General features: G+C 38.2%; 1 protein-coding gene across 2 annotated transcripts in view; it reads right to left on the bottom strand.

The window, feature by feature from the left end:
• The window catches only part of ADGRL2 (adhesion G protein-coupled receptor L2), a 401,353-nt gene extending 390,657 nt beyond the window's left edge, over positions 1-10,696 (bottom strand). For both annotated transcript variants that reach the window (XM_054073438.1, XM_054073439.1), the window contains exon 1: positions 10,548-10,696. The gene's annotated coding sequence lies outside the window, so the exon portion shown is untranslated. The remainder of the gene's footprint in view (positions 1-10,547) is intronic.
• Positions 10,697-13,888: the final 3,192 nt, after the last annotated feature.

Genomic DNA, 13,888 nt, shown 5'->3' with positions numbered 1-13,888 from the left:
AAAATAAAGAGGTATGGATAAGACAAAAGTTTCTAAGGAAAGCTTTGTGGCTCATCATCCTACTTAATTTCTCTGAGGATTATGTAAAGGTTGCTAAACATTGTGGATTTCTGTTCAAAACGAACACAGTATATGACTGTTTAATTTCTGTTTATGGTTCAAACTGCTGCAGATATAGCATATGGGTATTTTAACAGCAAATCATAAATTTGTCCTCTATGTTTTATTGTATGTATTCTGCATGCTGTATCAGCTCTGGTTCTTAAGGATAGGTTCAAAATCCAAGGAACTTATTTAAAAAAGGAATGAATAATAGGAATACCATTTTCTTCCATGGATAATTTTATGCTGTGTTTATAGAGCATTTATTTTTCAAAGCTATATACTAATATTAACCAAACAATCATCATGACATCGTTGTGTGCCAGGTTTTACACATTTATTTTTCAAAGCTATATACTAATATTAACCAAACAATCATCACAACATCCTTGCGTGCCAGGTTTTACACATAAAGAAAAGAGAAACAACAAAAAAAAGAGATAAAATACAGTGCCTAGTCCTGTAACTGAGGTTTCAAGCTACTAAAGTAATGCAAATAACAATAGTGGTATGGGAGAAACCTTTCAAGTTTGAGTGTCTAACTGGCTTGATTTTCATAGGTTTAGACTTCTGAGCACTCACTACTCTCTTTGAAGTCGATTGAAAATGTGAGCCTCAGCACACATTAAAATCAGACCACTAATTTAGATGCTTAAACATGAAATTTAAATTCACAACTTTAGGTTTGGAAAAAATTACCTAGGTGACTTTTCCATAGGTACCTTACCAACCAGTGTCAGAACTAGAAGATTCTTGCTTTGTAACACCTTGTCTTTGCAGGGATTCCAGCGTAGACACTATGGTCTAAACGCACCACATACACTATGACTGATCTACACAGCTAAAGCAAGTTGGTGTGGGCAGAAACTATTACGCACTATCATAGTCCAGAAATTTGTATGAGATACTACAAGAACAAGAGAAATGTCCTTTCCTCCTAGAGAAGCCCAATTGCAAAACTGGCTTCAGAACACTGCTCCAGGGAGAGGACTCTGGTAAAGTCTGGTCATTTCACATAGACTCCTCCTGTCATCCATTTGCATGTTACCTCCTACCGTGTTGCAGGGAAAGCTCTCACAAAACTGACTGGAACAGCTGTGTTAACATCTACAAAACTCTTATGGTCTAGCTTTCTTTACACTTCTCAGAAGTTATGCACCAGATTGTCCTGTCCAGTGTACTAAGGTCACTTCCTCAGCTGCAATAGAGCATGAGAAACTTTTCTTTCTAGGTACAGGGGACCTAATTCTGGTTGTTAATGTGCAGATATTGAGAGAAGCAAGGCTACGAGGAGCATCTCCCTCACCAGCTGACAGTCACAGCAGAATGACCACAGTACAGAAAGTATGTTCCTTGATCTGTATGACTTTCCAGCTTTGATGAGGTGGCCAAAGTTCCCTTTATGCTATGTCTGCAGCAAAAGCCAAGAAGCGATGACTTGGACACACTATGACTCCCTGAAATTGAAATAAGGGTTAGTGCTAGTGAATTCTGTCTAGTGCGCTTCTTTATGTAGATATGTCTAACTTAGTAAGTACTGCTACTCAATAGTGTGAAACATCAAAGACGGATGACCCAACATACATGTCATATATATTTCATGACATTTTAACTCAGCTTAGTTCTACATTAGTCCTGTGGTCTGAATGCCCACAACTGGTCAAATCATCCTCCAGCTTAGTGAAATCCAGAAGGAACAAGGCTATTTGTGGATGTGGGCCAAAGCTCAGTACTTTGGGAGAACAAGGAGATTTGCTTCAAGAGCTTACTCCTAATTTTTGGGCACCTCATAAGGTACAACCTCCATGTACCCTTCCATGGTGGCTCTGTAGCTTGATACTTCCGATGCCAGCGTGCATCAAGAGTTTGCTTACAACGTAAGTCCATAAGTTCGGCCCTAGTCAAAAATCTTGGACCTATAAACCTGTGAAACAGAAGAGGAGTAGAGAGTTGCAGTGATCTAAGCCTGGTGATAACAAAACGTTGCGTGGTTCTTTTAATGATCAGGAACAGATTCTACAATCTCACTTGCTAAAGCCGCATCTGAAAGTCCTGTTCAAAGACAATGAACCTTGAAAGAACAAATTAATGGAGTAATGTTATAGCTGTACTAAAAATACATAAAATCCGAACAACACTGTAAATAAGGAAAGTTTACCATGGTCTAGTGTCTTTTCTTTCCATGACATTTTGGGAGAGAATGAGGCATATGAACATCAAAAATGAGTCAGCTTAAATTAGGGTGCTTGCAGCTTTAATTATTAGCATCCCCAAGTCTCTGGGTTTATAGAATAGAGATCACCTACATGTTATTTGAAAACCATTGGGTGTAAGTTTATAGTGGTAACAGCAAGTCTAATTTTCTTTCATACTTAGTATTTAATAGGTACAGAATGCTGCCCAAGGGGAAAAAAGTCAACAAGTAGTAACTTGATATTTATTCTACACAGACGTGAAGAAAGCTTAAAGAAATACACAATGTCTGAAACATTGACATGTATAACTATTTTAATTGTAATGTTGCTTTCCTTCTAGATTTTTCTGCTATGGTATAGGCTAAAATAATTGCTGTACTTTTCAGACTAAAAAAAAAACATCCCCAAACCAGCCCCCAACCCACAAGAAAATCACTTTTGAAAAGCCTATGGTGGAATCATAAAAATTGCACCAAGTTTGTACAGTCTGAAGTTGAGAGCATGGTATTATCATTCTGTATAAATGATGCTGTCTTTCCTAGTCTAGATAATATTGTAGATATGGACTCCATCTCCTCCTGGTATTTCTCATCTATCTTGAGAATATTACTGAAGAATCCTCTGAGACTTTCAGGTGCAGAGATCTACAGCCCTACAATTTGACTATAGTAAGTGACCAGGAGTATGGTGTAATGAGCAAGGCAGTGTTGGAAATCCTAAAGTCTCCTTAGCCCTCCATGCCTGCACAAACAGAAACATTCCTGATGTACAAGCACTGTTACTATTTTTTCTTTGTTTTGCAGATGGAAGCGGAGGCATAGTCAATGTGGGTGGTTTACTGAAAATCATGTGGGAAGTTTGTGGCAGAACCAATATGGAGAGTACAAGTATATCCTTGCTTGTTTATCTAGGCAAGTGATGCCCATCACTTGCATCTGTATCTCTTCTTGACACTAGACCTTAAAAGCCTGACTCATCACAGGTTCTTAAATAAGCTTAAGATACTGGCCATATGAAACATTCAGGTCATTATTTTAGATTAACGCATCTATTTTTACAGTGGGTAATTTTCATTTCATTGAGATTTATATTCATAGTAAATGTATTTGGTGCCTCAGTTCCTTTTTTAACACGAGAATTCTCGTTTGTGTTGCATTTTAAGCCAAATTAAATTACAAAAATGCTCAGTTGTGTAACTATCAACACCACAGTATTTCTTCTTATTATGGAGACAAACAAGGAGTACATTGGAAAAAAATTGTGAATCTCATTTCTGATCCTAATGAAGCAAGTAACCCATTATACCAAGGTTAATTTGTTGACTCATGATTTCCACTTATCCAATGATATAGTGAATCATATGAACAAACCTCTACATCTAATCAGTTTTTTTTATTGAATCCTGACCTTTTATACACCTTCTTCTTGATTATGAATGACAGTGACCTTTATCTAATTTAAAACACACATACTGATGCAAAAATATGCAAAGTACACATGTAAATTCTGAATTAAGATGAAGATGTGCATAATCTTCCGGGGAGAAATTGCTTTAGAGAGAGATGTTTATATTAGGGCCAATTGAGGGTATGTGGGGAGAAAAAGTGAATTAACCAGAACTCAGATGGGTTTGAAGGAACAGCTGCAGAGATACAGAAGTCTGTTTAGATTTTCTCAGCTTCTATTTAGAATCCTGAAATGTCAATATAAATATCAATTTTTATTATGCTGTTCAGCTTTTTACAGCATTCATGAAATGATCAAAATGCAATAAAGCCAGACAAAACACCTCTTCACCTAAGATTTGGCAAACTGTACCTCAGTATTCCATTTATGTTTCACTCAAAATACATAATATTCATTTTTTACAACACAAAAGCTGAGTCAAATTCACAACATTAAAAAACTGGCTGGGTTCACTTTGCCATTTATGTCATTAAAGAGGATCGGTAAGAGCATCATCTGAAGATGGTCTTTTTAGTCCAGGATATAATTGGGAACTGCTGTACATGCCAGAAAAAAATATAAGAGGAGTGTCTCCCAGGGAAAAGAACTCCCTAACTTTCCTTTTGCTTTTTTCTGTTCATCACTAATGGGTCTGCATTGAAATTACTAAAGATGAACCCAGACATGGGCACAGTCTGAACCGCTGTGTAATCCTATAATCCACTCTCTCTTTTCACAAGTCATTCCTTCCTCTGAATTGCTGTGAACCTAAGTTGTAGATCAGCAGCTTTGCTCTAGCCTCGCTCTTAGAAATATATGTATAAACTGCTATATATACAGAAAATTTGCAAAACTTGATGTAAAGACTGTCAAAGCAAAAATCTAACAAACGCATTCCTCTGAGAGACTCCAACCAAACAGTACCTGGCATTAGCATGTACTTTCATGATTAACAACAGGGGGTTGTCAGACTGCCGTTTCTGAAATAAACAGATTTATCCTGACAGATAATCAGCAGTTTGCACTAGCTAATACATGTCATCATCCGCCATCGACATCATTACATTAAAAGCACACTTAGTATAATCTTTTGTAGGAAATTAAACAGGTTTTATCATACGCTTTTGGTGGATTTTGGGGGGAACATAGCGGGAAGCCTGAGGAAAAGACTGGAACATTAGAGAAAAGATATAAGTCAAACAAGACAGGGAAGATCCCCAGATATGCCATAGCCTATTTAGTTTTTCACAATCTATTAATGTAATTTCTAAATACAATAAAACCAAATGTTCTGACTGTAAGTCATGTCTTGTACTTTTAAGCAGGCCTTGGCTGTCTGTCCTGCCCGCTCCATATAAAAAACACCTACATAACACACATTCGTGAAGTACATCTGATCTTGCCACTTATCAACGTATTTTTGAGGCTGGCTGGTGGACTATGGGAGAACAATCACATCAGGAATCAACTGCATCATTTTCTGGCAAGTTCAATATTAATCTTCTTTAACTTTCAGGCATCTCTCCTTGCAAAAGACCCTCCCTTGCAAAAGGAGACACCCGGTTACACATAACTCGTTGGACAGGAAGTTGCCGAAGGTAATGAAAATATGGAAGGACCAGCTTTGTGACCTGTAGGGCATGTGGAACAACGTCACTTATACATGGGGTCCCTGCAGACCCCTCCTTCTGAGCTGCATACTCAATTCAGTTGGCTGTTTCTGCAGGGATCAAGTTTGGACTCAGCGTGGACAATGAGGTTTTAGTAAGAAACACTAAATATACCTCCCCTATATCCTCCAAGTAAACCATCCTTGCCTCAGTTGTAAAGGTGATGGGAATTATACACCCTCAGGTTTGCTGAGGCAAACTCTGCAATTTCTTTCCTTTTTAAATTGTAAATTGTCAATTAACGTTCTACTCTTACTGTTCTATGAACTCCCCTAATGCAGGCACTGCAAAGACCAAGCAGCAGAAATTGCATGGGGGCTGTTGCTTGACTTTAACAAGTATTTCATCCTCTTCATTACAGGGCAATTTCTAAGTCACAGGCTACTCTTTAGGGGCAAGTTGGATATCGAGGTCCTGGCTGCGGTGGCCTACTGTAACTAGCTTTAGTCCTCCACAGATAGAGCCTGCATCTCTCTTTCAGCCCCTTTGTCTCACATGGGATACATTTTGCCTCTTCTGCCTTCCTTCTTCATAACTTGGTAGGAAGACAAACAAGAAATAGTAGTTAGTTACTTAGGGATCATTTTTATCCATTCACGCTAATGCATTTTTACATAACATTCCCCCTAATGTTACTAAATCCCTCAATCTTCCCCAAGAGATGAAGTCCTTTACATGACAAATGTAACTTTTAAATAAATGAGTGGCAGCATCACACAGACTTTAAATACATTTTAATTCCTACATCCTCTCTGCCTCTTATGAAAGGTAACTTTTGAGAAACATGTATGTCTTGGTTAAACATCTCTTATACTCCTTTTCCCCTTTATTTACTTTCCCTCTTCCTAATATTTCATTCCCAGTTGTTAAAACTAACACAGAGTTTTGCCACACATCTTTTACCTCAGGTACCCCAGACAAAACCTCAGCATTTTATATTCTGATGTGGAATGGAGAAATAAATTCTAATCTAACCAAGTGATTTCAGAGGGGTTTTTATTTTTCTTCCTGGAAGTGCTGAATTTCTCCTGACCCACATTTTGCATATTTCTTGTACTCAGAGATGTTTGAGGCTGCTTAGATTTTCATTTGCATTAGATATTTGAGGTCCAAAGGTCAAATGAGCATTGCTTTTGAGTCAGATGCCTTCTGGCTGCATTTCTTATAGTTAATCTTTTCACATTGAGAGAAATAAAAAGGTAGGAGGCAGTTCAAGCTATCCCAAATAAACAGACAGAAGTAAATCAACAATTACTTTCCCTGTGTGGACTGTGCTTGCTCATTTCTCCTCAAGAGATAACACTCTATAACATAATGTCAGATAACCATGTTCAATGTTTCACAGACTTGCCATTTAAAGATTCATTTCCACTCTACTTACTTTCTTTTTATCTATCCCTCTTTTGGTGTATTTCATCTGTGAAAATTTTCATGTATGCTCCCCAGGAAAGGTACTGGGGAGGGAAGGAAGCAAAAGGGTCCAACTTAACTTACAACACCTCTAGAAATTATAAAAGGAGTGCGATAGGACAGAAAACTGAAATGTTCTCATGAGTATAAGTTGTTTGCATAAAATTCTCAACTGTTCCTAAAGCTTCAGTGCAGTTCCTGAGGAAGATGGATATGTAAAGCCTCAGGTTAATTTCAGTCATTACCAAGCACTTTACATCTGCTGAAGAATTCCAAACATATAAAGGGGTGTCAATCTAAAGCTTTAGACTAAAATAAATAAATAAATAAATAAATAAGGAGCAACTTCAAAGGCTGTCAGTAGGCAAGTTAGGGATCTGATTCAGCTTTTAACCCCTAGAGGTATAAGCATGCTTTATCTGCAAAAGAAATGCAAAGTCTGTACGATGCAATATTACATTTTAATCATCTACAGTACAAGGCATTGATAAAAAAGGAGACTATGATATAATTGTGTACGTAATTTGATGAGAAGCTGTGGGGAACATATTCTTTTATGAAATTAAAAAAAAATACTAATGACAAATCACTGACTGAGGCCTTTGTTGACAACTGGATTTCCCGTTTGTAGCTGCGTATTTTCTCAAGGCTCTACCACTGACTTTTTAGGATACCCAGATTTTTTTCCTTCTCTAGAATATTTTTAAGCATAGTTCAGCAAATGTAGCTGCTTAGAGCTGAAAACAACTAAAGCTTTTAAGAAGTTGGATGGAACTTATTAACAAGCTCTACAGCAGCCTTTTAAGATGATAATTTATCTTTTTAAGTGTCTTCTGTAAAACCAGCAGAAAAGAGCCTGATGGGAGTAAGAACCCTGCATTATATACAGCTACAAGGTTTACTGCATCCTATAGATTCTGCTGCAAGGCAGACTACAGTGGAGTATCAGGTAACTTATCTTGAAGAGATGTTTGACTGAGTTACTATAGCAATGGCAAGTTGCCGAGGCAGAGGAAGAAACCACACCAATAGAAAAAAGGAACGCGCCATAGAAAGACACAGACAATCTTGTATAGTATACTCTACAGCATGCTGTATAGCATAAACTAGCCTGAAATGAAACACACAGGTTCACTCCTTTGAGTCTTCTGAAAATACATCCAGAGGCTTCAATAATATAAATACCTGATTTCTTCAATTTATTTCAGCATACCAAGGAATTAAACTGAGTTATGTCAGGTAAACCTGGTGAACCTACAAGGAGAATCGAGTACGTGATTTGGAAGTAGCTGTATGAAACGCTGCTGATGACTCACCAAGGAACACTTTTGTCCCTGTAAGATATTGGTCATTCGGTAAAAGGTAGAAAGGAAGCAGGAAATAACTGTCTGCTGCAACAATATTTTAATCCACTTACAAAAAATCTTCCTCAGAAAGGCCTTTCTCTCCCTTTTTCATATCTCCAGTGGTGAGTCATCTAATCTCATCTCTGTATATTGCTAAACTCCACAGGGATCACCTTTACTTCTCAACTTTATCCTGGCCAGAGATCCAGTCAGACAAAAGATCCTTAACGTCTTTCCTTCAGTTAAGCTCTCTTCTCTAAGATCCATTCCCCTTCTCTTTCACAAAATGAAAGAAGTCTTTTTCTAGAAATCTTTCTTTCTTTCTTTCTTTCTTTCTTTCTTTCTTTCTTTCTTTCTTTCTTTCTTTCTTTCTTTCTCATTCTTTCATTCTCTTCCCTTCTCCTTTCTTTTCTTTCTGCTGGGGGAGGCAGGATGCCAGTATCAGATCTCTCTTTTCCATAAATCAAAATTGCTTTGTATGGAGCAAGTTTCTGAGAAGAAAATATTTCATTCCCCTGTCTAGAAAGGATCTAAAATTTTACTTTTTAAACTCACAGATCAAAAATACAGGCTTGCTCTTTCTAAGCAACATTAATTTACTCAAAAAACTCTGCACGTGAAAGAGTTAATAAAAATTCTAATTACAGGATAAGAAAGAAAGGTCAGACTCCACTTACATCATTGTGAAGGGCTTTTATTACATACTGCTATAAAACATATTTCTTTTTTCAGTTGCCATCCTCACAGGGTAACCTGCATACCAATAGGATCTCCAAAATGCCATGAAGCAAAAGATATTTATCTGCTAAATTCTATGTACAGTAACCTAACAAATGCCAGAGAAAGAAAGATTGCCCTCTGCACAGTAATACTTGTGTAGATGTCTTCTTTATGCTAACAATGACAAGGCTCTCTAGGCTTGTACTGTACTCCAAAATCAGAACACATTTTTTTCAAGAAGCAGACTTGATATTAAAGAGAAAAGATGCACCTTTTAGGCGCTGAAATACTTAACATAGTGAGCAAGTACTCTTTGTTGAAGCAGGCTAACTAAAAATATCTAATCCAGAAAGGTGAAATGGAAAGTGTATGCCTCGAGTGTTGTTGAAAACATTAGACAGGATATGTTTGGGAATATCTACGCTTCTGTCTCTGGTCTTGTCTGGTGAACTAAATTTTCATTTTAAACTCTGTCTAAAGCTTCACAGAACTGCTCTTTGAGTAACTTGAGTGTCTTAGATAGTAAGCATATACAAAAGCAGGGGGGCTCCAAATCTAATCCTTGTCATTTCTTAACTCCAGCTGTGCTAGACAACAAACAAGAACTTTATTGTGGGACAAGTGGAAGTCAGAATAATTCCATTTTTTTCCCAATATATTACTCTTCAGATCCATTGTTTGCAATTTAAAGCATCCAAAACTGGTTTTATAGTTATTATTTTTTCATTTCCATCCCTAAATTCTGACAACAAATTCAAAGAAATATACATAAATCAAGATTTATTGTCTGCTTTCATGAAGCCAGTGCGTGCTGCCGAATGCATTAGTGCAGCATTTTCTGTGATGTATGCTCAAAGTTAGAACACAACTAATTAAGTAGCGGATGACTTTCCTTTCCTTAAGGAGTTTTTTTTTTTTTTTTAAGAATCATCTCCAAATAGTTGTCCCCGAGTTGCACTTTGTTTGCAACGCAAGCGCCGCCCGCCCAACCTTTCTAAACAACAGATATGAACAGAGATCTGTGGAGGGTTCCATTTCACCACCTCTGCAGGCAATTTTATTAACTATATGTTTATCTTGTGGTCTAAATTTATGACGGGCCCATTTGCAGCAGGGCCTGGAGTTTCCTTGTTTACAACACTGCCAAGTAAGAGGTGACCTTTTTTTTTTTATTATTATTATTATTATTTTCCTTTAAAACCTTTCAACAGTTTGTTCTGCTCCAAAGATAGCACCTTAATAAGGTTTCAGGCCAGAAAGCTCTCTTGATACTGTTTGCCTCTGGGGCTTACACGGCACTGCATTAACTTACGGAGACATTAGAAAACATTTTTAAAGGAAAACACAAACTTGACTGTGGATTACAGTTCAGAAAGCTGCTGTGCTGAAATCCTACCTGCCATTATGAAAAGGGAAAGAAAATGGGGAGTGAGGCAGGGAGGTGGAAGGAGGGGGGGGGGGGGGATGCATAGCTGGCTAAATAAACAGTAAAACAGCTGTTTAAACAGTTCACCTACACACACACAAGTCACAAAAGCATCAGGCACCTGGCGCAATTCTATTAGGACCTAATTCTGACAACAATATGCATCGTTAGAGTGGGATAATGAGCAAACACTGGAGGCATTACATGTCTTTAGAAGAATCAGACTTCCTACCTTAGCAAGACTGATAGAAGGAAAGTCCCCCTTTAAAGAAAGTTGTAAGTAAAACCAGGCAGCGGTTGCAGTAAATTGAGTCCTTTCAGTCACTGTATACATGCAGCAGTTCTGCAATAAGGGAAAAATATAATGGGAGGAGCAGCTGTGAACGAGTGACCTCCTGAAGCTGAGTTCTCTTTGTGAATCAAGCACTGGGAGCCAGTGCCTCTGATTTGCATGGATTATCTCCACTTGAACAGAGACATTTAAATTAACTGGCACAGGGGCACGGGGATAAAAGGGAAAAGAAAAAAAAAAAAAGCGGAAAAAAAAAAAAAAAGGAAGAGTAAGTGAGTGAGAGAAGGAGAGAGGGGAGAGAAGGAGAGCGAGGAAGGAGAGCCGAGCGCGGGGCGCTTGGCTGAGGCTGAGCTGCGCCTCAGAAGAGCTACAGCTCCCTCTTCATGTCACAGTTGTAAGATGAGGGAAGCTGTCGTTATGGTGGAGTTTGAAACAGCTTTCCACCCCCTTCCCCCTTCCCCCCCCGCTCCCTTCCAGCTTCCGATGGTCCATTTGATCAGATTTCTGTAAACACTTAATAATTCAGCCTGTCACGCAGCGAGGCTTTTATACCGCCGGCATCCAGGGATTATAAATCTGGTCAAGTCCTGGTAAATGATTTTAAACACGGAAGTATTTGGAACGGAGTAACTCGTGCAAATGGAGATGGAATATTTCCAACTGTGCCTCGATGGATTTATTAGTTGTGAGTGCGCAGGTGTGTTTAAAATAGTTAAGGGAAGGCGGCATCCAACGCATTTCTGTGCCGGAGGATCACCAACAGGACGGTGCTGTGTGTCCACAGTATCTTTATGTAAAATCTATCAAGACAAAAGAGAGACAAAAAAATTTGCATTCAACCACTTCAAAATTTCTCCCTTATTACCATAAATACCACAAACATTACCTGTTGCACATTCCTGATTTGATTTAAATGCAGTACTTAAGCTGATTAGAGAAATAGGAGAATATGTTCAAACCTCTTGAACCTGCATCCAATCCAAGAGGAACCTGAACTAAACTTTGTTTCTTTTGTTTAGCGTATTTCAAATAAGTTATTTTTACACCACGGGATAGAATTTTGTGAACTTCTACGTGTATTCATTCCGCTCAGAAATTAGACCAAGAGTCAAAAAGAAATTAGACCAAGTCATGAAAAGCAAGTAGAACAGCTTGTCACAAGTCCTTTTGTAACTGGCTGAAAATAGGAATGGATGCAATTAACATTCTTTGAGAACTATTATTTGGTGAGACAAAATGTCCTGTATTAGTACTTCAAACAGTTGAACTTTTTCTTGTAAGAAACATGTCTTACTGTAAAATATTGCTTGTTCTGAGATCAACAGAATGAAACAGTTTCCAAAGACAACCAGGGCTGAATTCTGTCTCCAGCTCATTTGCAGATCAACCCAAGTCCAATGAGAGTTCTGTTCTGGTTCCTGATCCGTATTTCTTGGGTAAAGCCCTAGCACTTCTCTTTGTAGGATCCCAACGTTTACTTGTAACACAGATTCCAGAATGATGCCTCTATCTGAGTAGAATATATGGAAACTTAATCTAGTCATGAGAAATTGCTTCTTGGAAATAATCACATTTACAGTAAAATTTGCTGCAGATAAATGATCACATAGATATTGGACAAAGTGGTGGAGAATATATTTGGATTTTCTAATAAATGCTACGTGACACAGTTATTGGTGCCTGCCTGAGCCCCATAATGTGCTTCCTCTGAGAAATTCTCGTGGTTCCCTGCAGAAGGTTTGGTATGAGAGGGGGGAGGATCCTTCAACTAGACTCTGTATTTCTGAGTATTTACCCAGATAATATTTAACCTGATTGAAATTTCATCCTTCCCTGTGCGCTCTCCGGAACTTCTCAACCCTGTTCTTTAGTCATGTCTTACTTGTACGTTGGACTCCAAATTTTATTTCTTATTTTCTCGCTTGTTCTTCTTTCCAGTGACCCGTCACCAGGTAATAACAGATGAATTTGACTCCAGCAGGGCACTCAGATGTCTAGTCTCAATATCAAACCTGTATATGATAGCTGTGGAAAGCAGCCTCCTGGTTGATAGATGGCTTTGAAAACAATGGACTGTCAACGGAATTTACTCCTATTACTCTGCACCCTGCGAAACATGCCTCCATCCCACAGTATGCCAGGTTGATAATGGCATAAGGATTCAATCCGACCAACCTGGCAGCAGGTAAGCCTGGAAAAGCAAGAAAAAGCCAGCAACAAGAGGGATATTCATGTTAAAAGTACAGATGAGAGGAAATTACTCTGTAAGGAATTGAGACAGCTGTGGACAGTACGAGACAAACTACAGGGACAGTGTGAACAGGATACAGAAGCTGTGGGATGTATCTATTCCCTGGAAAGATATGTATGTCTAAAGAGTCATCTGCTCAAGTTCATGAACAGGAGACCTTACTAGACATGTGCCTGGAAGCAATGAATGAAGACGTGTATTCGTGGAAATAGTGTAAGAAAAAGCAAACTGAATGGGCAAATGGAGATTTGCCGACAGTTGTTGAGTGAGAGGTCATATAAGAGAGAACTCAGAGGAGACTCTGAGAGTCAGGGAAGCCTGCAACAAAAGAAACCAGCAGAACAGTATGGGAAACAGGAATGCTAAAGAATATGCTCGCCATATGGAAGCCTGAAAAAGCACAACAGACAAAACCAAAACAGAAGATAGAAAGAAAGTGGAAAAGTTAATTCTACCAACAATTGTAGGAAACTAGCAACCAGAGAGGAGTGAGAGTGGTAGAGAAATTTGTGCGAGGTAAAGAACAAAAGGCAGGATTATCTGTGAATAGAAGGTAAAGAGATCTAAGAGAAAAATTGTGTCTACATAACTGTGAGCCTGCATTAAATACAAACAACTAAGTTGTCACTAGATCAATTCCACAGAACAGGATGCGAGGTCATTTCCCAAGAAGGAGGATGTGGGATGTGGGTGGAAAAGTAAAAAAAAAGAAAAAAAGGATTCTGCTAGGAATAGAGAAGATTTCTTTTTAATTTAATTTAATTTTCTTCACAGTGGTAAAATGACGCCATGAAATTCCCACTGGAATAAATCAAAGATGATTACACTAAATCATTTCATTTTAGGTAGAGGGAAAATGCCTAAAAAGTGAAGGCTCATGGGAATGGTATCTGGCTGAATAACCATGGAAACAACTGGGACTGAGACACATTGTTAAAAAAGAACCTTAAGACAAATAGGAGGAACCCTTGGCAGAGGTTCATGTCATCTTCATTCTTTCTTCCTGTACACAACAAGAAGTAAATCTGGT

Source organism: Cuculus canorus, chromosome 8 (genome assembly GCF_017976375.1).
Source record: "Cuculus canorus isolate bCucCan1 chromosome 8, bCucCan1.pri, whole genome shotgun sequence".
Classification (NCBI taxonomy): Eukaryota; Metazoa; Chordata; class Aves; order Cuculiformes; family Cuculidae; genus Cuculus; species Cuculus canorus.
The sequence above is the reverse complement of the archived record's forward strand: the minus strand, read 5'-3'. Positions and strand labels throughout refer to the sequence as shown.